The following is a 23,905-nucleotide window of genomic DNA, read 5'->3' as shown; positions in this document are numbered from 1 at the left end:
ATGAACTTGAAGATATTTTATATCATTAAAATCTGAGAAGGAGAGGAGAGAGAGAAAATTATTGGAAAAAAATATTGATGAAAAAGTCCCAAGCTTAGTGTAAGACATAAGCCTACAGACTCAAAGAGTTAGGCAAAACCCAAGAGGATGAACTGAATAAAATCCATTCTGAGACCCATCATAGTCAAATTTCATGAAAGTAAAAACAAAACAAAAAAAGTCTTAAAAATAACTGAAGAGAAATGACTCATTATCTATACAAGTAGGTCTCAGTCAGTTCAGGCTGCTATGAGATAATATCCTAAACTAGGTGGTTTAAGCAACAGAAATTTATTTCTTACAGTTATTAAGGCTAGAAGTCTGAGGATGGGATGTCACCATGGTGGGGTTCTGATGAGGGTCCTCTTCTTGGTTTGTAAATGGCCATCACCTTGCTATATCTTCACATGGAGGAGAGACACAGCAAGTGTTCTGATAGCTCTTCTTATAAGGGCTACTAATCTCATTTATGATGGTCCCACCCTCATGACTTAGATACCTCCCAAAGACTTTACCTTCAAATACTACCACATTGAGGATTAAGCTTCAACATATGTATTTAGGTGACAAAAATATTCAGTGCATAGCAACATAAACTAGTTTGGATGACATTGTATTTCTCTTCAGAAATCATGGAGGCCAGAAGGTAATGGAGCAACATTTCTCTCCTGCTGAAAGAAAAGAACTGTCAGCCTAGAATTCCATACTCAGAGAAAATATCCTTCAGGTATAGAGGTAAAAAGAGCAAATTCTCAGAGGAAAAAAAAACCTAAAAATATATCACCAGCACACCTACTCTTAAAAAATGACTAAAGGAAGTTCTCTAAATAAAAAGTAAATTAAAAACCTTAGCGCATCAGGAATAAAGAACAGCAGAAAGAGTAATAACACATATAAAAATAATAGACTATTATTCTCCCAAATTTTCTAATTATGTTAGATGATCAAAAATTATGACCTAGTCTGATGAATTCTAAATGTATGTAGAGACAATACTTTTTACAATTATACTATCAAGTAAGGGGTGGGACAAAATGACATAAATGAAGGTAAGATTTCTACATTTTATTTAAGCTAGTTAAGTGTGACAACAGTAGGCTGTGATAAAGTTATGTGTGTATAATGTAACACCTAGAACAACTACTAAAAAACTATTCAAATGGATACTCTCAAAAACACTATAGATATTTCCAAATGAAATTTTAAAACAACAGACAAAGTGGTTTGAAAAGCATGACCCAGCTATTGTTGTCTACAGGAAACTCATTTTAATATAACAATATGAGCAGGTTGAAAATACAAGGATTAGAAAAATATCCTGCAAGCATTTATCAAAGAAGAGCAGGAGTATCTATGTTAATATCAAATAAAGTAGACTTCAGGGCAAAGGAAATTACCAAAGACAGAGATGAACATTATATAATAATAAAAGGGTCAATCTTGGCTGGGTGCAGTGGCTTACACCTGTAATCCTAGCACTTTGGGAGGCTGAGGTGTGTGGATCACCTGAGGTCAGGAGTTTGAGACCAGCCTGGTCTCTTCCAAAAGTACAAAAAAATTAGCCAGGTTTGGTGGTGTGTTACCTGTAATCCCAACTACTCAGGAGACTGAGGCAGGAGAATTGCTTGAACCTGGGAGGTGAACGTTGTAGTGAGCCAAGATCGTGCCACTGCACTCTGGCCTGGGCAACAGAGTGAGACTTCATCTCAAAAAAAAAAAAAAAAAAAAGAAATCAATCTACCAAAAAGACACTGCAATCATAAATGTGTACCGACCAAACAATAACAATGCAATGCATGTGAAGCAAAACACATAGAACTAAAAGGAGAAATGGACAAATCCAAGATTACAGTTGAAGACTTTAACACTGCTCTCTCAAACCTTGATAGAACAACAAGACAAAAAGTTAGCAAGGGTGTAGAAGAACTCAACAACACTATCAAACAACAGGATTTAATTGACATTTGTAGAGCATTTCACCCAATAAGCAGAAAAGGCATTCTCTTCAAGTGCCTGCAAGACATTCACCAAGATAGACCATATCCTGAAACACTGAACAAACCTCAACATATTTAGAAGGATTAAAATTACACAGAATGTATCATGTGACCACAATATAATAAAAGAAAAAAAAACATACTGAATTTTTTTAGACACAGATAAAGCAGTGCCAGAAGGAAATTTATAACACCAACACATACATTACATAAAATAAAAAGTCTCAAATCATTAATATAGACTCCTCCTTTAAGAACCTAAAAAGGAAGGACAAGTATTCCAACATAAGCAGAAGGGAGAAAAAATAAAGAACAGAAGCCAATGAAACTGAAAACAGAAATCAAGACAAAAATCAGTGAAACAAAAAGCTAGTTTTCTGAAAAGATCAATAAAGTTGACAAATGTCTAACAATACTGACCAAAAAAGGAGAAGACATTTACCAATATCAGGGATGATACAGGGGCTGTCACTACAGACCCTGCAGTCACCAAAAGAATAACAAGGAAATACTATGAACAACTCTACACACATAAATTTGACAACTTAGATAGAACGGACCAAGTCCTTTAAAAGTACAAACTACCAAAACTTAATATAAAAACAATTTGAATAGCATATGACCATTAAAATGCAATCTGCAGTTTAAAAGAAATAACTCTGAGAAAGAAATCTCCAGGTCCAGATGGGTTTCGTTAGAACATCTATCAAAAGTTTAAAGAAGGCCAGGTGTGGTGGTTCATGCCTGTAATCCCAGCACTTTGGGAGTTCGAGGGGGATGGATCACTTGAGGTCAGGAGTTTGAGACCACCCTGGCCAACATGGCAAAATCCCATCTCTACTAAAAAAAAAAAAAAAAAAATACAAAAATTGGCCAGGTGTGGTGGTGCATGCCTGTAATCTCAGCTACTTGAGAGGCTGAGGCATGAGAATCACTTGAATCTGGGAGGTGGATGTTGCAGTGAGCTGAGATCATGCCACTGCATTCCAGCCTGGGTGACAGAGTGAGACTCTCTCAAAAAAAGAAAAAGTATAAAGAAGAATTAAGACCAATTTTACATAGTCCCTTCCAGAAAATAGAAGATAAAACACTTTCAAATCTGTTTTGTGAGGCCAGTCTTATCCAATACCAAAGCTGGGAAAAGACAGTGCGAAAAAAGAAAACCACACACCAATATAACTCATGAATATAGACATAGACATTCTTTAAAAATATATTAGCAATATATGAAGAGATTTATACAACATGACATGGTGGGGTTTATTCCAGGTATGCAAGTCTGGTTAAATATTTTCAATCAATATACTCCATCATATCAGCAGGCTAAAGAAAAAAATCACATCAATTAAATCAAAAAAGCATGTGGCAAAATCCAACAGCCATTTGCAATTTTAAAAACTTCTCAGTAACTTAGGAATAGAGGGTGTTACAGACTAAATTGTGTGTCCCCTGCCCAAATTCATATGTGAAAGTCCTAACATACGTATTTGGTGATAGGGCCATTAACAAGGTAATTATGGTTAAATGAGGCCATAAGGGTGGGTTCATAACCCAATAGGACTGATGTCTTTATAAGAAGAGGACAAGACACCAGAGATCTCTTTATCCCCCGACAACTCTCTCATTTAAGCCACCCAGTCTGTGATTTTCTGTAATGGTAGACCAAGCAGAGTAATCGGAGGGGCACTTCCTCAATTTGACAAAGAGCATCTACATAATACCTATAACTAATGTCATACTTAATGGTAAAAGACTGAACATTTTCTCTCTAAAGCCTGAAACAAAACAAGGATGCCTGCTATTACCACTCTTACTCAACATGTCACTGAAAGTCCTAGCCAGCTCAAAAAGAAAAGGAGATAATTGGAAGAGATTAGAAAGGAACAACTAAAACTGTTCCTACTTGTAGATAACATGATAGTCTGTGTTAGAAATCCCAAGACACGTACAAAACAAGTAATGAGAGAGTTCATCAAGCTTACAGAACACAAGCTCAACAAATGAAAGTCAATGCTACTTCAGTATACTAGCAACAAGCATGTAGAAACTGTAGTTAAAAGCACAATACCATTTAAAAAATAACTCTAAAGGAAATACTTAGCTGTAAATCTAACAACACAAACACAGTATGTTTATGCTGAAAACGATACAGTGCTAATGAAAGAAATTAAAGATTTAAATAAATGGAGAGACATACCATGTTTAGGGATTAAAAGATGCAACATAGTAAAGATGTCAATTCTCCTCATATTGATACACAGTTTTAATGCAATTCCTATCAAAATTCCAGCAGAATTTGTTTGTAAATATAGACAATATTATCCTTAAATTTATATGAAAAAACAAAGGAAGTAGAATAGTTAAAACAATTTTGAAAAATAAAAATAAAGTAGGAGGAATTTCTCTGCTTGATGTTGAGACCTATTGTATAATCACAGTAAGCAGGATAGTGTGTTTAGGTCAGAGGGATAGGCACTGGTATAGATCAGTGGGACAGAACAGAGAACTCATAAATAGACCCATATAAATATGCTCAACTTTTGACAAAGTTGTAAAAGCAATTTAATGGAGGAAGGTCTTTTTAACAAATGGTGCTGGGGCAATTGGACACCCATCGGCAAAAAAAAAAAAAAAAAAAAAAGTTTTGACCTAACTCACATTTTTTCAACTCAAAATGGATCACAGACTTAAATGTAAAATGTAAAAGTATAAAATTTTTGGAAGAAAACATAAGCGAAAATCTTTGGAACCTATGGCTGGGTGAAGAATTCTTAGACTTGATACCAAAATCAATCATAATCTATTTTAAAAAATGGATTAATTGGGTCACACCAAAGATAAATACTTTGTTCCTGAAAGGCACTGTTGAGAGGGTGAAAAGACAGGTTAACAGACTGGGAGAAAATATTTATAAACCACATATTCAACAAAAGACTTTTATCTAGGATACATAAAGCACTCTCAAAATTCAACAGTAGTAATAATAATAATAACTCCTGTCAGAAAATGGGCAAAAAACATGAAGAGACATTTTGTGGAAGATAGTCAACAGATGGCAAATAAGCACAACCTCATTAGCCATCAAGGAAATGCAAATAAAAATCACAATGAGATAACTTTGCACACCTATCCAAATGACTAAAATAAAAACTAGTGACACCATCAAATGCTGGAGATGATACAGAAAAAAAGTGGATCACACATTGTTGTTGGAAATGTAAATGGTACAGCCCCTCTTGAAAATGGCCGAGTTCTTATAAAATTAAGCATACAACTACTGTACAACCCAGTAATTTCCCTCCTGGCCATTTATCCCAGAAAAAAAATGAAAACTTATTTTCACAAAACTATATACAAATATTCGTAGCATATTTGTTTGTAATAGTCAAAAACTAAAAAGAGCTCAGCTATCCATCAGTGTGTGAATGCTTAAAGTATGGTACATCCAAACCATGGAGTACTGTTCAGCAATAACCAGAAATGAACTAATGATACATGCAACAACTTGAATGGATCTCAAGGGCATATGATGAGTGAGGTAAAAAACAATCTATTTATATAACAGTCTCAAAATGAAAAATTATAGAGATGGAGAACAGATGACTAGTTGCCAGAGGTTACAGATGGTGGGATTGAGGGTGTGTGTGTGTGTAGGTGTGTGTGTCTGTGTGTGTTTAAAGGGGTAACACAGGGAAGATCTTTGTGATGATGAAACAGTTCTGTATCTTGATTGTGACGATGGTTACAGGAACATGTGATCAAATGGCATAGAATTATATACACATTGTAACAATATCAAATTTCTAATTTTGATATTGTACTATAGTTACATTTCATATAACAACTGAGGAAAACTGGGTTAAAGATACACAAGACCACCCTGTAGTATCTTTGTAACTTTCTGTGAATCTATATTTCAAAATTCGAAGTTGAAAAGAAAAAAAGTATGCTCCACAGTGTGTTATAGGAGAAAGAGTGTGGACTTTGAGGTTAACCAGTCCTGGATTTCAAGCCTGTCTTATCTTCTTAGTAGCCAGGTGTGAACTTGAGCAAGTTACCTCATTTGTCTGAGCCTTGGTTTCCTGCTCTTTAAAACAGGGCTAATAATATGGCCTATTCCTCAGGGTTTCAGGGAGGATCCAATAAGACAGATGTATGCGACAGTGCTTGGCTCAGTGCTTGGCTCAGGGCCTGGCCTGTAATAAATGTTGAAGGAAATGTGCTATGTAATGGTGGCCTGAGTTATTATGACTTGGCACTTGTTTCATTTGTCCTCATCTGAAAGCAATTGTATGCCTGGCCTTCTCTCCACCACACAAAAAGCACCTTAGATGTAGTGAGTGTGCCACATTTGGTTTTATGCCATTTCCCAGGCCATAGCCTAGGCTCTGCCCTGAGGTACATCCAATAGAGACCTGGACTACAGGCACTGCCAAGAGTGGCTTCTCCAGTAGGTAAATTCTATTCCTGTAGCATGGCTTCTGTGTGGATGAGTGAGGAGCTCTGTAGTAGGGAGACATGGACATAATCTGGCATAAAACATCTGCTTTCACAGGTTCCCTTGGAATATGCACCCATTATTTGGTTGGGCCTCATTAATCATGGTAGGGTTTCAAATTGCTTGTCAGAAAATGCCCAATGATAACAGATGTTAGTGGAATGTTTTCATGAAGGATGGTTGGGAGTAGAAAATAATCCCACTTTCATTACTATGGTCATTTTGCTTCCTCCACCCTACTTTTGTGAAAAAATACCACTTTTTCCTCAAGAGTCCTTCACTGGCTTTGCAGGTCCTCCCTATCGAGGCTTGAATCTGCTTCCGTCTTTCTGCTGATACTCCCCTTCTCACACACCTACTCTCCACTCTGGACAGAAGTAACTGCTCTGTCTTCCACAAATTACCCACTCCAGGCTTTGCCCAGGCTGCTCCCTAGCCCCAGATTGATTTCCCTTCACCCTCTATGCTCTGCACAGGCCTGATTCCTGTCCTTCCTTCTAGACTCTTTCTTACCAGCTCATCCCCCCTCCCCTAACATCTTGCTGGGGTCTGTATCACCTTGTGCTTATGAATCCTTATGCTTTCTTCAGCCCTGCCCCTGAACTTGTGAGCTCTTAGGCACCTAGTTACTTCTTAGTAAATGTTTGCTGAATAAATGCTCAATGCCCATGGCTTGCATACAATGAAGAGTGGCCTGAGCCCTGCCAGCCAGCAACTGTGCTTGCAGTGTCCCCACTCACGTTGTGGAAGATGGAGACTTTCCAGTCAACATGAAGGAGGAGCAAAGGTCTGAGAGTGTGAACTCTGTCATTGGTTTGGCAGCCACCCAGGATGCCCCTGGCCAGGAGGTGGGTGGGCAACCCTGGGCTCACAGACAGCCATTGAGCAAGCCTCATAAAGACGGTCTGTGTCCATAGGCCTGACACATCTGGGCCGGGTGCTTGCAAAGCCAGTTGATATGCTGGATGGCACAGGCAGTTTCCTGTGAGTTGTTGTGGCTAAAGACCTATCCCTACCCCCACCTTTTTAAGCTTCAGCCAGACTTAAAGATAATCTGTTTGGCTGCTGTGGGCTGAGTGGCAGTAGATGGGGAAAGAGCACTAGGCTGAGAGTCTAAAAATCTAGATTCAGTATGCAGCTTTGATAAAGACTTTTTAGAAAACATGTCTAACATGTCATCATCACAACCAAATGAACAACTATTTATTATGATTATTGAATGCTCAGTCCAAACTAAAATTCTTTGGTTTTGAATCAGTCCAAACAAGGTTCTCATACTGTCTGTCTCTTTTATTCTATACCATTCTCTACCCTCTAACTTTTTAAACTTTCTATTATGGAAATATAGATTTGTAGAGTATAAAATGGTATTATCAATCCTTTCTGAAGCATAACTACATTATTATTAGCATACCTGAAATAATTTATAATTCCTTAATGGTAAAAGACTATAAATGCTTTCCCCCGAAGGTCAGGAACAAGGCAAGTCTTTCAGATTTCAGCACTTTTACTGAGCATAGAACTGGAAGTCCTAGCAACTGTAATAATGCAAGAAAAGGAAATAAAAGATATACAGATTGGAAATGAAGAAATAAAACTTCCTGTATTTGCAGGTGACATGATCATCTATATAGAAAATTCAAAAATTCCAATTCAAAAATATTCAAGAGCTACTAAGTCAATTCAGCAAGGATATATAAGACAAGACCAACATACCCCAAAATTTAATAACACTTTTATACACTAACAATAAATATGTAGAAACCAAAATTAAAAATACAATACCATTAATAATTACTCCAAAGAAAATGAAATACTTAGGTATACCCTTAAGAAAACATGTATCAGTATGCCAAAATTTACAAAAAGTTGATGCAAGAAATCAAAAATAACGCCTAAACAAATGGAGAGATAAACCATCCTTATTCTTGGGTTAAAAGACTCAACATAATAAACATTTCAATTCTTATGTAATTGGTACACAGATTTGGCATAATTCCTATCAAGATGCCAGTAAGGTTTATTTGTAGATCTATACAAGCTTATTTTACAATTTACATGGAATGGCACAGGCTTAAATTAGCTAAAACAATGTTGTCAAAAAAGAATAAAGTGGAAGGTATCACTCTACCCAATATAAAGGTTGAGTTTATAGCTCCAGTAATTAAGACAATGCAGGATTAGTGGAGAGACAGACACATAGGCCAATGGAACAGAATGGGGAACCACTAAATAGAACCATAACAGAACTACCCTTTGGTTTTTGACAAAATTGCCAAAGCAATTCAACATAAGAAGGAGTCTCTTTTAGCAAATAATGCTGAAGCAGTTAGATAGCCATATGCCAAAAAACCCCACGTTGACCTAAATCTCACAGCTAATATAAAAATTAACTCAAAATGGATCATAAAATTAATTGTAAAATGTAAAACTATAACACTCAGAAAAAAAACAACTCAAGAGAAAATCTTCAGTATTTAGGACTAGGCAGGGCGTTCTTAGGCATTACTCCAAAAGCATATTCCATAAAAAGAAAAATAGATAAATTAGACTACATCAAAATGAAAAGATCTTGCTCTGAGAAAGACCCTATAAAAATGATGAAACAACAATTTACATACAGGGAGAAAATCTTTGCAAACTACAAAATTTTGAGAACTCTTTATATATTCTAAATACAAGTCCTTTGACAGTAAAAAAAAATCAATTAAAAAAATGGGCAAAAGACATAAAGATGTATTTCACTGAAGATAATCCACAGATGGCAAATAAACACATGAAAAGATGCTCAACGTTATTAGTTATCAATGAATGCACATTGTAACCATGATGGGATACCCTACATAGTTACCAAAATGGCTTTTTTTTTTAAAGAACAAAGCAGTCTGAAGGACTGAGAACCAGAAGTATTGAGGGTAGATCAATGTCCCAGCTTGAGCAGTCAGGCAGCAGGAACTCACCTGTGCCACCTTTTTTGCTCTATTCTGGCCCTCAGTGGATTAGGTCATGCCCACCCACAGTGGCAAAGATAATTCATTTCTTTGGTCTACCCATTCAATGCTAATTTCCTCTGGAAACAGCCCCACAGACACAACCAGAAATAATGTTTAACCAAATGTCTGATCATCTAGTGATCCAGTCAGTTGACACATAAAATTAACCATCTCACTAGGAAAGCTCAAGTTTTTAACCTTGGCATTGCCACTGTGTGCTGTTAAAATAAAATAAAGTGGTGAACAGGCTTGAATAAATCCCCTTGCATATGAAACCAGTTACACCTGGAAAGTGACCTTAACCTCGCTTGATTTGCAAACACAACTACAACTTAACATGGGCTATCTTATAATGCCCATCTCAGAGAAAAGTGAAACTCAACCTCAGTCAGTTGGAAGCCACCAACTAACCTATAATTATCTAACGTGGGATTTCCCAATGAGATAGACCAAATAAGGTGACTATACATATGTAACCAATCAAATATTTTCTTTCTTTTATTTTTTATTTTTTAATTTATTTATTTATTTTACTTTAGGTGCATACTATATCTGGCATTTCTCCCCATATTATTCCTTCCCTCCCTCCCCACCCCCTGCTGTCTTTCCCCTACTCCCCCACCAACTGCCCCCAGTGTGTGATGCTCCTCTCCCTGAGTCCACATGTTCTCGTTGTTCAACACCCACCTATGAGTGAGAACATACGGTGTTTGGCTTTCTGTTCTTATGTCAGTTTGCTGAGAATGATGTTTTCCAGATTCATCCAAGTCCCTACAAAGGACATGAACTCATGGTTTTTTATGGCTGCCTAGTATTCCATGGTGTATATGTGCCACATTTTCTTTGCCCAGTCTATCATTAATGGGCATTTGGGTTGGTTCCAGGTCTTTGCTATTGTACACAGGGCTGCAATGAACATACATGTGCATGTGTCTTTATAGTAGAACGATTTATAGTTCTTTGGGTATATACCCAGTAATGGGACTGCTGGGTCAAATGGAATTTCCATTTCTAGATCCTTGAGAAACTGCCACACTGTCTTCCACAATGGTTGAACTAATTTACACTCCCACCAACTGTGTAAGAGTGTTCCCATTTCTCCACACCCTCTCCAGCATCTGTTGTCTCCAGATTTTTTAATGATCACCATTCTAACTGGTGTGAGATGATATCTCAATGTGGTTTTGATATGCATTTCTCTGATGACCAGTGATGAGAATTTTTTATATGTTTGTTGGCCTCATATATGTCTTCTTTTGAAAAGTGTCTGTTCATATACTTTGTCCACTTTTGAATGGGGTTGTTTGTTTTTTTCTTGTATATCTGTTTTAGTTCTTTGTAGATTCTGGATATTAGCCCTTTGTCAGATAGGTAGATTGCAAAAATTTTTTCCCATTCTGTTGGTTGCCAATTTGCTCTAATGATGGTTTCTTTTGCTGTACAGAAGCTCTGAATTTTAATTAGATCCCATTTGTCTATCTTGGCTTTTATTGCCATTGCTTTTGGTGTTTTAGTCATGAAGTCCTTGCCTATGCCTGTGTCCTGGATGGTTTTGCATATGTTTTCTTCTAGTGTTTTTATGGTGTTAGGTTTTTGTTTAAATCTTTAATACATCTGGAGTTAATTTTGGTGTAAGGTGACAAGTAGGGGTCCAGTTTTCTGCTTTCTGTACATTGCTAGCCAGTTTTCCCAACACCATTGATTAAACATGGAGTCTTTCCCCATTACTTGTTTTTCCAGGTTTGTCAAAGGTCAGATGGTTGTAGATGTGTGGTGTTTCTTCTGGGGTCTCTGTTCTGTTCCACTGGTCTATGTCTCTGTTTTGGTACCAGTACCATGCTGTTTTGATTACTGTAGCCTTGTAGTATAGTTTGGTTACTGTAACAGTAACCAAAATATCAATCTTGATGTTTCCCTCAAGAAACCTAGAGGTTCTTTTTTTTTTTTTTTTTTTTTTTTTGAGACAGTCTCACTCTGTTGTCAGGCTGGAGTGCAGCGGTGCAATCTTGGCTCACTGCAACCTCCACCTCCTGGGTTCAAGCGATTCTCCTGCCTCAGCCTCCTGAGTAGCTGGGACTACAGGTGTGCACCACCATGCCCAGCTAATTTTTGTATTTTTAGTAGAGACAGGGTTTCACCATGTTGGCCAGGGTGCTCTTGATCTCTTGACCTTGTGATCCACGTGCCTCAGCCTCCCAAAGTGCTGGAATTACAGGCGTGAGCCACCAAGCCCAGGCAACCTAGAGCTTCTTAAGGAAACAGGAATCCATGTAGCAAAACTGACAAGGCAGAATTCCTAGGGAAGGCATGCAGATTAGGCTCTCCACAGTAAGCAGCTAAAACATAGCCATCTTTTTTAAATGTCCTTCTTCTTTCAATAGAGAAGGCTAAAGATTGTCCCACAGATTTCCCATATTGTTACACAGCATTAGATTGGGAGATGAAATTAGCACTGCTGATTTTCTGACTGTGTGGATTTTAGGTGTATTTTGTTTGTTTGTTTCACATACTAAAGTAGGAAGCCATGAAGAGATCTCCCCAAACGAGAGCATGGATCGAAGGCTCTGGTTCTGTCCCAGGGATTAAAGCAGCATGGCCCAGTCCACTGGGAGGACTGAAGGAGGCCTGGGTTCTGGCCTGCTCCTGGCTCAGTGGTCTCACCTCTGCCCCAAAGAAGGAGAATAATGTGATTTTTAGGGTCTTCCTGTCTTTCCAGGGCTGGTCAACTGAAACTCTCTGGTGACCTCCTCCCCTATAATACTGCAGAAACTCTACAAGTAGGAAAAGTTGAAGGCTATCTGGGGCCTTTCAACATGGCCTCCATTCTTTAGCTGGGCATGACCTGGGGAGCCTGACATGGGGACAAGCCATCCCAAAGTTTTCCAAGACCCACATTTTTTTCTCCACCCCTTGAATGACTAAATGCAGCTGGTAACCCCCTCCCCAACTATAAAGGGTATTATTACTCCTGAAAAGTATTCTCTTCCCTCTCATGGGACTGTCCATGTAGGTGTGGAGCTGTAGTCAGAGGAATTAAAATATGCAAATGAAAAATGCAAATGATAAAAGCTAGGCATTGCTCACCATGGTGCTCCCAGGGTTTTCTTGAATAGCAGCAAATTAAAGAAATGCTATGTAATCAAAGTTTATATCAAGCCTTAAGAAAGAAAAACTCAATTATCTCTAAATATAGCGATGTATTTCAACGTACGCCTTCGCGTCCTGAAATTGTGTGCGGCTCGCTGAACCAGTGAGCACACAGAGCATTGGGTTTCCTCAGGATGAGGGGCCGTGGGGAGAGGGCAAGGTCTCTGCTTGCTCTACCCTTTGTTCTCATGTAATTAACAGATCAAAATTAACAGAGAAATGCAATTTGCACCACAAACCCTTTTGGCCCAGATTTGGTCCCAGTTTTTTCCCTGTGCAACTCAGCTTGCAAATTTCCAGTTTAAATTCTCAATTTGAAGAGGGGTTGGGGGCAAGAACAGGAAGTGGGGCTTTCTGCACACTGGGTCTGTTTCTACTTCATCCTTTCTTAGCAGGAGTGGGATTATGTACCACTCCAGACACATAAGAGCTGTTCTTTCTTCTCTCCTGGGACTCCCTGGGCTGTTTGAACTTCCCCAGGGATTTTTGAGTCTCACGTTGGGTTTGGAATTTGCAAGTAACAAGTCTTGCATTTCACGTCACACCACAGAGTGAGGGTAGCCATATAACTCCACATAACTCATATCTAGAATGGAGCCCTTATCAAGGATCTTGGGGCCCAGAAGATCTACAGCACATCTCAGCAATGAGTTCACCCTGCTTCCCTTGATGTAAGCATTTGTTTGGGACATTTAGTAATGCCTGACATAAACAAGGTTGATGTTTTGACTAGGACTTGAAATATCAGCAGTGTGGCAAAGAGGACTTTCAATGCTGCACTGTTAGGAGTAGCTTTGGGCACAAGAAGATGGAAAGGGACCCCATGTTTAGGAGGCTGAAAAATAAGAGGCAAAAACATTCCTGCTTCTGAACTAAAGGAAAGCTGAAATATAGACACCATTTATAAGTGTGTTTCCGTTTACCCTAAATAGACTAGAGACACAGCCCCTCTGAAAGGGTTTATTTAACTCTCTGGCTTTCAGACTAAATTCAGGCAATATTTCTGCTGATCAGGAAAGCAAACATTTTTGCAGCTTCTTCAAATCCAGGATGACTTCCCGAACTGATTGATTTATATTTTATTTAACCAACACTTACATAGTACTTACTGTGTGCACAGTGCTGTTCTAAAATATTTCCAAAGATGAACTCATTTAATCCTCACAACAATCCTATGAAGTAAATAAGCCCTATTATAATCTAGATCTATGAAGGAGGAAACTGAGTGGTTACATGACTCACCCAAGACCATGCAGCTAGGCAGTAGGTGAATGGCTACACAAACTGTGGTACCTCAATCTCATGAAACACTAATCAGCAGTAAAAAGGAGCTACTGTGGATATACACAGCAACCTACATGGATTTACAGAAAATTATGCTGAGTACAACAAGAAGGAGCCTTGTAGTGATGGATTTGTTCTGTATCTTGACTGTAAAATGTCAATATCCTGGTTGTGACACTGTAACATAATTTTGTAAGATGTTACTATCAGGGGAAACTGGGTGAAGGGTATATGGGATCTCTCTTACAATCTCATGTGAATTTATAATTACTTCAAAATGAAAAGTTTAAGTCAAAAAAATTTACCTCATGTGTTGTCACATCCAGAAATCCTATCCATGAAGGCCTGCCCCACCTTCACCCTTTATTTAACCTTTACTTAACCTCCTGTGCCTCAGTGACCTTATTTGCAAAATGGGATATTAATAGCATCTACCTCAGAATGGCTGTGGAACCTCTGTGGATTCTTTCTTAAGTGCTGAGAAGCAGTGATACGGCTGTGGTCACAGAAGGCCTGGATTGAGAGTCAAGGCTAGAAAGTCAGCTTTTAGCAGAGGTCTGGTCCTTGCCCTGCCATACTCATAGTGGAACCATAGACAAGCCTCTTCCTCTCCCTGGGCTGCAGACTCTTTGTTGCAGGGACAAAGTGGGTTTGGTTGACTGAATAGCATGGAAAGGAAACCGCCAACACCTTACCAGTTATTTTGTTATTATGCTATCTTGCCAGGAGACTCTTCCCTGGCATCCAGTCTTAGTGTTAACTGTCAACTTCGTGTCAGCTAAGTTGATATGCTTGAATTGCTCATCTGGCACCAGAAACTCTTATACAAATTACTATTTTTAAAATTTTTATCAAAGTAATACTTGTAAGTAGTTATCAACATCAAATAGAGCATCAGTTTTTACTCCATAAAGGCAGCCATTTCCAACTCTTGTATCTCTTCAGCTTCTGGTATGTACTTCCATGAACCTTGCCCCCTTCCCTGGGCCCCCCATCCTGAGGAAACTCATGCTATTTCTATATAGCATGATTATACTGAAGTTTTTCATTTTACCATTTTAGAAAATTATTTGCCTTCCTACCCTGGAAGATGAAGATTGAACTGTCTTGGACCACCTCTGTATACTCAACTCTTTCCCTACCCCAAACTCCCAGTATAACCATATCACCATTTTTACTTAAATCAGGATACAGTGTTTCTATTATTATAATTATAGCTCACAACAGAGCCAGATAGTACACTATAATTATGTTTAATTTCTCCTTTCTCATACAAACTTTTCCCCACTGGAGTAAATAATTGCCTCATTTATTTCCCTTTTTTTCATAATTTATGTATCACTATTCATCCCCAAACAATATCTTCTCAATATGGTTAAGCACATCACATAATTACAGCAGTCATACTGGGAACTCTTTTTTCCTTTCTCCTGTTTACTATACCATGTCCTTCTCTTTCTTGGTTTTCTTCCTCAAATTGATGGAGATCATATTAATTTATCTTCCTGAGAAGAAGTGCATCTGAGGCAAAATTTCAGAGGCCTTGTTTGTTAAACCCACATACGTAAATGATGAATTGGCTGAGTATAGAATTTACAGTGGAAATAATTTCCCCCCCAAACTGTGAAGGTGTTGTGCCACTGTTGCCTAGCTTTCACTGTTGCTGTTGAGAAGCCTGAAGATATTGTGATTCAGGATCATTAAAATTTTACCTCTATTTCTCCTTTTGGAAGCTTTTAGGATCTTCTGTTTGTTGCCAATGTTTTGAAATCTCATGATGATGTCAAATTTTGTTATGGTTTGGATTCACAGTGCTTGGCACTTTACAGTAGACCTGTAAAGTTGGTGGCTCCTCTACTGTAATTTCAGGAAGTGTTCTTGTGTGATTTCTGCAATAAATTTTCACCTCCATTTTCCCCTGCTTTGGGAATTATTGTTAGCTGGATGTTGGACCTCCTGAATTGATCTAAATATCTTACATTTTCTTTCCATTGGCTCATCTCTTTGTCAATTTGTTTTACTTTCTGGGATATTTACTTAACTTTATCTCCACCCTTTCTATTGGTATTTTTTAGATTTATGCTATTATATTTTTATCTTCCAAGGGCCCTATCTTGTTCTTTGATTCACTTCCTTTCTATAGCATTGTAAATGCATGCAGTGATAGGTACAGCCTTATTTTCTAATAGACTTTATTTGTTAAAGCAATTTTATATTCACAGAAAAATTGAGGGGAAAGTAAAGAGTTCCCATATTTCTCTGGTCCCCACATATGTACAGCCTTCCTCACTATCAATATCCTACACCAGGCAGGTGCATTTGTAACATTTGTTACAATCAATGAACCTATATTGATATATCATTATCACTCAAAGTCCATAGTTTACATTAGGGTTCACTCTTGGTGTTATATATTCTGTGGGTTTGGACAAATGGATAATGACATGTTTCTACCTTTATGGTATGATACAGAGTAGTGTCACCGCACTAAAAATCCTGTGTTCTGCCTATTCATACCTCCCTCCCCACTAAGCCCTGGCAACTGCTGATCTTTTCACTGTCTCCATAGTTTCGACCTTTTCCAGAATGTCATATCATTGCAATTATATAGTATATATTTGTTTTGAGATAATATTTTCTCTTATGTCTCTAAGGATATTAATATATATTTTAAATAACATAAATGTATCATCTTACAATTCTGAAGGTTCAGAAGTCTAAAATCTGTCATTAGGCTAAAATGTAACTGTTGGCAGGCCTGTGTTCCTTCTGCTGGTTCTAGGGTAGAATCTATTTCATTGCCCTTTTCAACTAAGGATGCTAATTTTAATTTTTTTTGAAGTTTTCTTCAGCTCCTTGCATTGTCTTTGCTTCCTCTGAGTTGTTTTTTGCTTGTTTTAAGGCTGCTCTGGTCTCTGCTTTTTGTATAAGAGGCTTTCCTCAAATAGCAGACCCTTGCATATTCATTCATAGTGAGAATGGGGCACTAGCATTCTGTTAGAAGCTCTATGTTCAGGATAAGGCCTTATTACTTGATGGACTTCACTGTAGGGTGATCTTATGGGGACTCAGTTGATTTGTTGAGGGCTCCCAATTGTCCATTTCTGCTGGTCTTTTCTCTTGTTGGCAAGTCCCGTCACAGAGGTGTCCTCCCATCTTTTGCCTGGGGCAATGTAAATCTGGCTGTGCTGGGATTCTGGAATGCAAGTAGGAGAGAAATCTGGGAGCCTTCTCACTATCAGTTGTGAAGCTTTCAAGTAATCCCTGTTTTCAGTAAGTTACTTCAGCAGTGTGCTTAGCTGGGTATCTCCAGCAAGTAGAACCTCCTGTCTTCTGCCAGGGTAGTTGTACCCTGATACAGGGAGGAGACTAAGGGGCTAACCACTACCCTTGCTACACATTATGAGCCAGTGCCCTTTTCCTCAGCCCTATCCCATGCCCTGCCTTTCATAATACCCTGCTGCCTCCCATTCTTGAGTCTTCCTAGTTCCTGTCTTACAGTTTGCTTTGCTTCTTCCTGACTTACACAGATTTAAATTTCTGTTCTCTTCACTCTGGAAATTCACCCATCACTCATGCATTCGCTTTCCAGCTGCATTTCTTGTTTGCAGCTGCCTCATTTCCCCCCATACTTTTGCCCCTACAGGTACAGGCTTTTCTTTATTTCTTTACTGTCATTTGAGTGGGGGTTGGAGAGGGAACACAGATAAACATGGGTGTTCAATCCACTGTGCTTAATCAGCAGTTTTCAAGAGATTCTTGAGACCAAGAGTTTGCCTAGAAAGAGGAAAAAATTTTACTTTTTTATCTCAACAACTGCTTTTACCCCCACAGAACATCCTCTCCTGGCCCAATGCCAGCATCTCCTCTTGGTTAATACGACACATTCAAGCCAAGGGAGTCACATAAAGGTGTCTGGGGCTTTCTAGGGTACACACTCTAGACCTCTGGGGTCTCAGAGAGTGTGTTCTGTCACTTTGCCACACCAAAATTTTGAGCTTTGGAGGTCTAAACCAAGGACAAGCTCAAACCAAGGGCACAGACCTTGGTTAATGCAACACAGTCAAACAACACTGGTCACAGTAGACTCACCAGGTTAGGACCCAGCAACAGTAGTTATTGAGAGTCTTTCAATCAGGAAAAACAATGGTTTTTCCTCAAGAGATACTGATTCTCTTTCAATTCTAAAAAATAATCTTAACTTCAGTTGTTATGGAAGATGGAGGTCACAACAGAATATAGTAAAGAACACCTTATTGTAGTAACTCAGTTTTCTTCCCTGTAGGAAAATGCCAGACCTTTTGCCTGGTGACATTGTGCATTGAGACCCAGAGTCACTGCTACCATAGCAATACAAATACAGACTCATCTGGCATTTTTGGAAGCAAAAGGATTGCCAGTAAACACCTACTACCCAACTGCCTCCACCATGGAATTAATACAGCTTGAAAACAAACACTGGAGTTCAAAGTGACTTGACCCAAGAAAGCCACTGAGATTTTTAAGCAAAACATGTACCATCCCCTTCCTCTATCTTTGCCATGCCCTGCACAGCCCTATGAATTCCCCTAACCAGGGATGGCAAGAAATTTACATACATGCCACCACCCTTCCTTCCAGCTTGCCTGGCAGCCATTGCTAATCAATCATGGTGATCATCCCACTGAGCCTGGATTCAGCCACTTCCAGTCTGTGAATGTTGGAATACACATTCCAACATTCCAATATGTCACCTGTTCAGTCAAAATCCCTGTGCCTTCCTTGTCCTGGAGTCTAAGGATCTTGGTTGTTTAGAGAACCTACCCCTGACAGCAGGTAGAAGTGCCTGCAAACTGTGCACAGGGTGCAGATGTCTTCCTCATGGTCCATCTGCCCCACCTACCTTCAAGAAGGAACCACACTGAGGCCACATCACTTCCAAGGAAATGCGAATGGCATAGGTAGGCTATTCTCCTCAATTCTCCATTACCTCAACCTTAAAGGTAGCCTGGGCCCCCAAACCTCAAAATCTGGGTGGGGTAGAGTGACAGAACATACTCTGTGAAACCCTAGCTAGGAATTAGATGCGCTCCATGCCGTTAAGAAGCTAAGAGGTAAGTGAAGGAGACACCACCACGTCTAAAAACCTTGGTCTCTTAGGTGAAAAGACTCAGTTCCCAGATGGCTTGAAAGGCCCAATCACTCCAAATAGTGGTGGAGCCATCTGTTCCCTGGTCAAGCTTGTTCATCCCTGGATGCACTTCCTTGCTAAGAGTATGACCAAGACTTCTCCATGTCACTTTGCGGTCCCAGAAGGGTCACCGGCAATTCCCCAGGCAACTGTGGTGAGTTTCCCTAAGACAAGACTACCCCTGAGCCCCAGGTGATACTTCTGCCCTGGTGGGCATCTATTGCTCCTCTTCTGAGAGAAGAATAAGGTCTACCTGACAAGGATGACAGCTGGATCTTATGGGGATCAAGGTTAGAAATGAGAGGAAAAGAGCTAAATCTGGCTTCTCTTCTCTGTCTCAGTCATCTCTGCAGTTGCTATCATCTCATCCTCTCTACTTCCCGAAGCACCCTGGAGGTAGCTGTACACAGGAGCACTGAGCCCACTCAGCTGCGGCAGTCCGGAGCCTTGCTTCCCATAGCATCATATATGTACATGCCTCTCAAGACAGTGGCCTCCCAGCAGGCAGGGACCCCATGGGACAGGCAGTCTGGCCTATGTCACAGCTACAGGCACCAAGCTGGAGAGACAAAACTGCAAACCAGTAAGCAGGCCCCATGCCAGTGGGTGTAAACCACTTGAGCATCCCCCTTCCTCAGTAGCCAGAGCACAGCCTGAAAAAGCACAGGGCTGGCAAATGGGGATTCAAAGGCCAGACCATGCTCAAAAACTAGCCCAGGAAAAGCTTGGTGGCTCACATCTGTAATCTCAGTACTTTGGGAGGACAAGGCAAGAGGATAACTTGAGCCAGGAGTTTGAGACCAGCCCTGGCAACATAGCAAGACACCGTTTCTACAGAAAATTAAAAAAATTAATCTGGGTGTTGCGGTGCCTGCCTATAATCTCAGCTACTGGAGAGGCTCAGGTGGGAGGATCACTTGAGCCTGGGAGTTCAAGGCTGCAGTGAGCCATGGTAACACCATTGGACTCCAGCTTGGGCCACAGAATAAGACACTATCAAAACACACACACACACACACACACACACACACACACACACACACACACACACACCAAAAAATCACTTAGCCCAGACCCTGGTGGCTTCATTGGCGGCAACACTTCACAGCAGCACTTCTGTTGGGTTCCGGCCTGCGGCTTCTCACAAGCACCCACTCTTAACCTAAGAGCGCAGCTGTGAAGAGGGCCCTGGTGGATCTGCCCCAAACCTCACAGTGTGAGCAGAGCCCGTGTCCAGCACAAGGCCAAACACAAAAGAAGCACCATGTTCCTCCATACTCCTTGACTAAAAAAGACCCTTGCCCCTGGATCCCAGAGAATAGCCTGGGATAGCTGGGGAGCCAGGGCTCTGTGATGTCAAGGACCCTGTCAGTTCAACCTCCTTTACACAAATTAGAGTGAGGCTCAAAGAGGAAAGAAATTGTCACCTGGTCAGGCAGGACACAGGCATTTGAGAAAGCGAGGCGGGGCAGAGGGCTCCAATTTATTTTCCATTTCCTGTATATGCAGCATGGCTTTCAGTGTTTTAATTGATTACATCAACTGTGCTCATTTCCCTGGACAAATTGGTCTTTACACAGAAGAGGCAATTACCTGGGCTTGTTCCATCCCAATTGGCAGGAGCAAGCAAGAACCTCTTTGGGGCTGCACAAGATTGTTATCTGAAAAGACTCAGATTCAAAATGAGGGCAATTATTTCAGCCTTATAACTTTTTTTCATTTGCCTAACAATAACTGGTGCTGCTGTGGGTCCTGCAGGGCAAGAGAAAGAGTACCTAAGTCTGCCTAAAGGTTTCAAGCTCAAGAGGCTTTCCCTGGTTGCTGTGAATGATGTGGGCAGGCAGCAGTTCTAGAGGAGCTGCGTGTAGGATGAGGAAACAGTGCAGGGTGAAGGGCTAGGCTCAAGCTGCATTCTGCCACCTGTGGGCCATGTAGCTTTAAACTACTCACCCTCTCTGAGCCTCAGCTGCCTGATCTAGGACAAGGAGCTAAGATTCTTTGCCTTGTATCCATTAAAGGAAGGTTGTAGAGCCCCATGGATCATAAGTGTTAATTTGTTTTGTTGACTCTCAAAGCTTTGCTCTTGGGAGAGCAGCCCAGGAACCCAGAGACATCTGGAGAGTAGGAGGCCCCAGGTCTGATCCTCAGGACCAACATGGAGGTCACTGGATTTGGGGTCTGGAATGGTTCCCCATTCCAGAAGGGTGAAGCCAGAGAGACATCTAAGGAGGCCTCACCTTAGGTGTGCACAAGTGCATGGTCAGCATCTTGCGACCTCACTGGCCTTACTCTAGCCCTCACTCTGCATGGGGCCTTTCACTTTCAGCCAGGAAAGTAAGCAGGGCGTGAGCCAAAGTGGCTATGGACCATTTGCTTTGGATCCTGATTGTTCTAGAAAGTCTTCTAGAGGCCCATCTGTGCCTCCATGCCAAGCAGAAATGGCCCTCAGAGAATGAGGCAGGGGTTAGCAAAGAGCAGAGCAAGCCCTGATCTGGGAAGAGAAGGCCTGCCTTCCAGGCCACATTCTGCCACTGGCTCATGATATATTCATGGCCAGATCCGCACTCTCTCTGGACTTCAGTATGCCCATCATTTGGTTAGGGGCTTGACCTGGATCATCTCTAAGGCCAGTTCTAGCTCTGATATTCTCAAAAGTGATAACTCGAGAGTTGCAGAAAGTCCTGATCACTTAGGCCCCAACCCTGGGCTGGTATAGAGTGGCCAGCAGGCAGTGAAGGTGGCTTAGCACCCAGCACCTACTGGACTACTGGTTGCACCTCTCTGGGGAAAATGCTGTGCACATGCTCAAGCAGGACTGATTGCTTTGTTCTAGCCAAACTGAGTCCAAAGCAGATGCTCAAGTGTGAGTTTGGGGCCTAGGATTTTGAAACTGTCAGAGGAAACAAGGTTATCTTATGCATGCATGATTGTCCAGTTTTCTTTCTGAAAATCAAAGCTTTTTTTTTTTTATTGTGCTTTAGGTTCTGGGGTACATGTGCAGATCATGTAGGATTGTTGCATAGGTACACACATGGCAATGTGGTTTGCTGCCTCCATTCCCCCGTCACCTACATCTGGCATTTCTCCCTATGTTATCCTTCCCCAACCTCCCCACCACTGTGCTATCCCTCCCTTGGCCCCCCGCAACAGACCCCAGTGTGTGATGCTCCCTTCCCTGTGTCCATGTGTTGTCATTGTTCAACACCCGCCTATGAGTGAGAACATGCAGTGCTTGATTTTCTGTTCTTGTGTCAGTTTGCTGAGAATGATGGTTTCTAGATTCATCCAAGTTCCTACAAAGGACACGAACTCATCATTTTCTATGGCTGCCTAGTATTCCATGGTGTATATGTGCCACATTTTCTTTGTCCAGTCTATCATTGATGGGCATTTGGGTCTTTGCTATTGTAAACAGTGCTGCAATGAACATACGTGTGCATGTATCTTTATAATAGAATGATTTATAATCCTTTGGGTATATACCTAGTAATAGGATTGCTGGGTCAAATAGAATTTCTATTTCTAGGTTCTTGAGGAAGCAACACACTGTCTTCCACAATGGTTGAACTACTTTACACTCCCACCAACAGTGTAAAAGTGTTCCTATTTCTCCACATCCTCTCCAGTATCTGTTGTCTCCAGATTTTTTAATGATCACCATTCTAACTGGTGTGAGGTGCTTTCTCAATGTGGTTTTGATTTGCATTTCTCTAATAATCAGTGATGTTGAGCATTTTGCTTAATAATCAGTGATGAACATTTTTCCATGTTTGTTGGCCTCGTATGTGTCTTCTTTTGAAAGTGTCTGTTCCTATACTTTGCCCACTTTGGGATGGGTTTGTTTGTTTTTTTATTGTAAATCTGTTTTAGTTCTTTGTAGATTCTGGTTATTAGCACTTTGTCAGATGGGTAGATTGCAAAAATTTTTTCCCATTCTGTTGGTAGCTGGTTCACTCTAATGATTGTTTCTTTTGCTGCACAGAAGCTCTGGAGTTTAATTAGGTCCCATTTGTCTATTTTGGCTTTTGTTGCCAATGCTTTTGGTGTTTTGGTCGTGAAGTCCTTCCCTATGCCTATGTCCTGAATGGTTTTGCCTAGGTTTTCTTCTAGGGTTTTTATGGTGTTAGGTCTTAAGTTTAAGTCTTTAATCCATCTGGAGTCAATTTTAGTGTAAGGTGTCAGGAAGGGGTCCAGTTTCTGCTTTCTGTACATGGCTAGCCAGTTTGCCCAACACTATTTATTAAACAGGGAATCTTTTCCCTATTGCTTGTTTTTGTCAGGTCTGTCAAAGATCAGATGCTTGTAGATTTGTTGCATTGCCTCCAGGGCCTCTGTTCTGTTCCATTGGTCTATAGCTCTGTTTTGATACCAATATCATGCTGTTTTGATTACTATAGCCTTGTGGTATAGTTTGAAATCAGGTAGCATGATGCCTCCGGCTTTGTTCTTTTTGCTTAGGATTGTCTTGGCTATGCGGGCTCTCTTTTGGTTCCATACAAAGTTTAAGGTGGTTTTTTCCAGTTCTGTGAAGAAGGTCATTTGTAGCTTGATGGGGATAGCATTGAATCTATAAATTACTTTGGTCAGTATGGCCATTTTCATGATACTGATTCTTCCTAACCATGAGCATGGAATGTTTCTTCATCTGTTTGTGTCCTCTCTTATTTCCTTGAGCAGTGGTTTGTAGTTCTTCTTGAGGAGGTCCTTTACGTCCTTTGTTAACTGTATTCCCAGGTATTTTATTCTCTTTGTAGCAATTGTGAATGGGAGTTTGCTC

Source organism: Saimiri boliviensis, chromosome X (assembly GCF_048565385.1).
Source record: "Saimiri boliviensis isolate mSaiBol1 chromosome X, mSaiBol1.pri, whole genome shotgun sequence".
Classification (NCBI taxonomy): domain Eukaryota; kingdom Metazoa; phylum Chordata; class Mammalia; order Primates; family Cebidae; genus Saimiri; species Saimiri boliviensis.
This window is presented reverse-complemented; position numbering follows the sequence as displayed.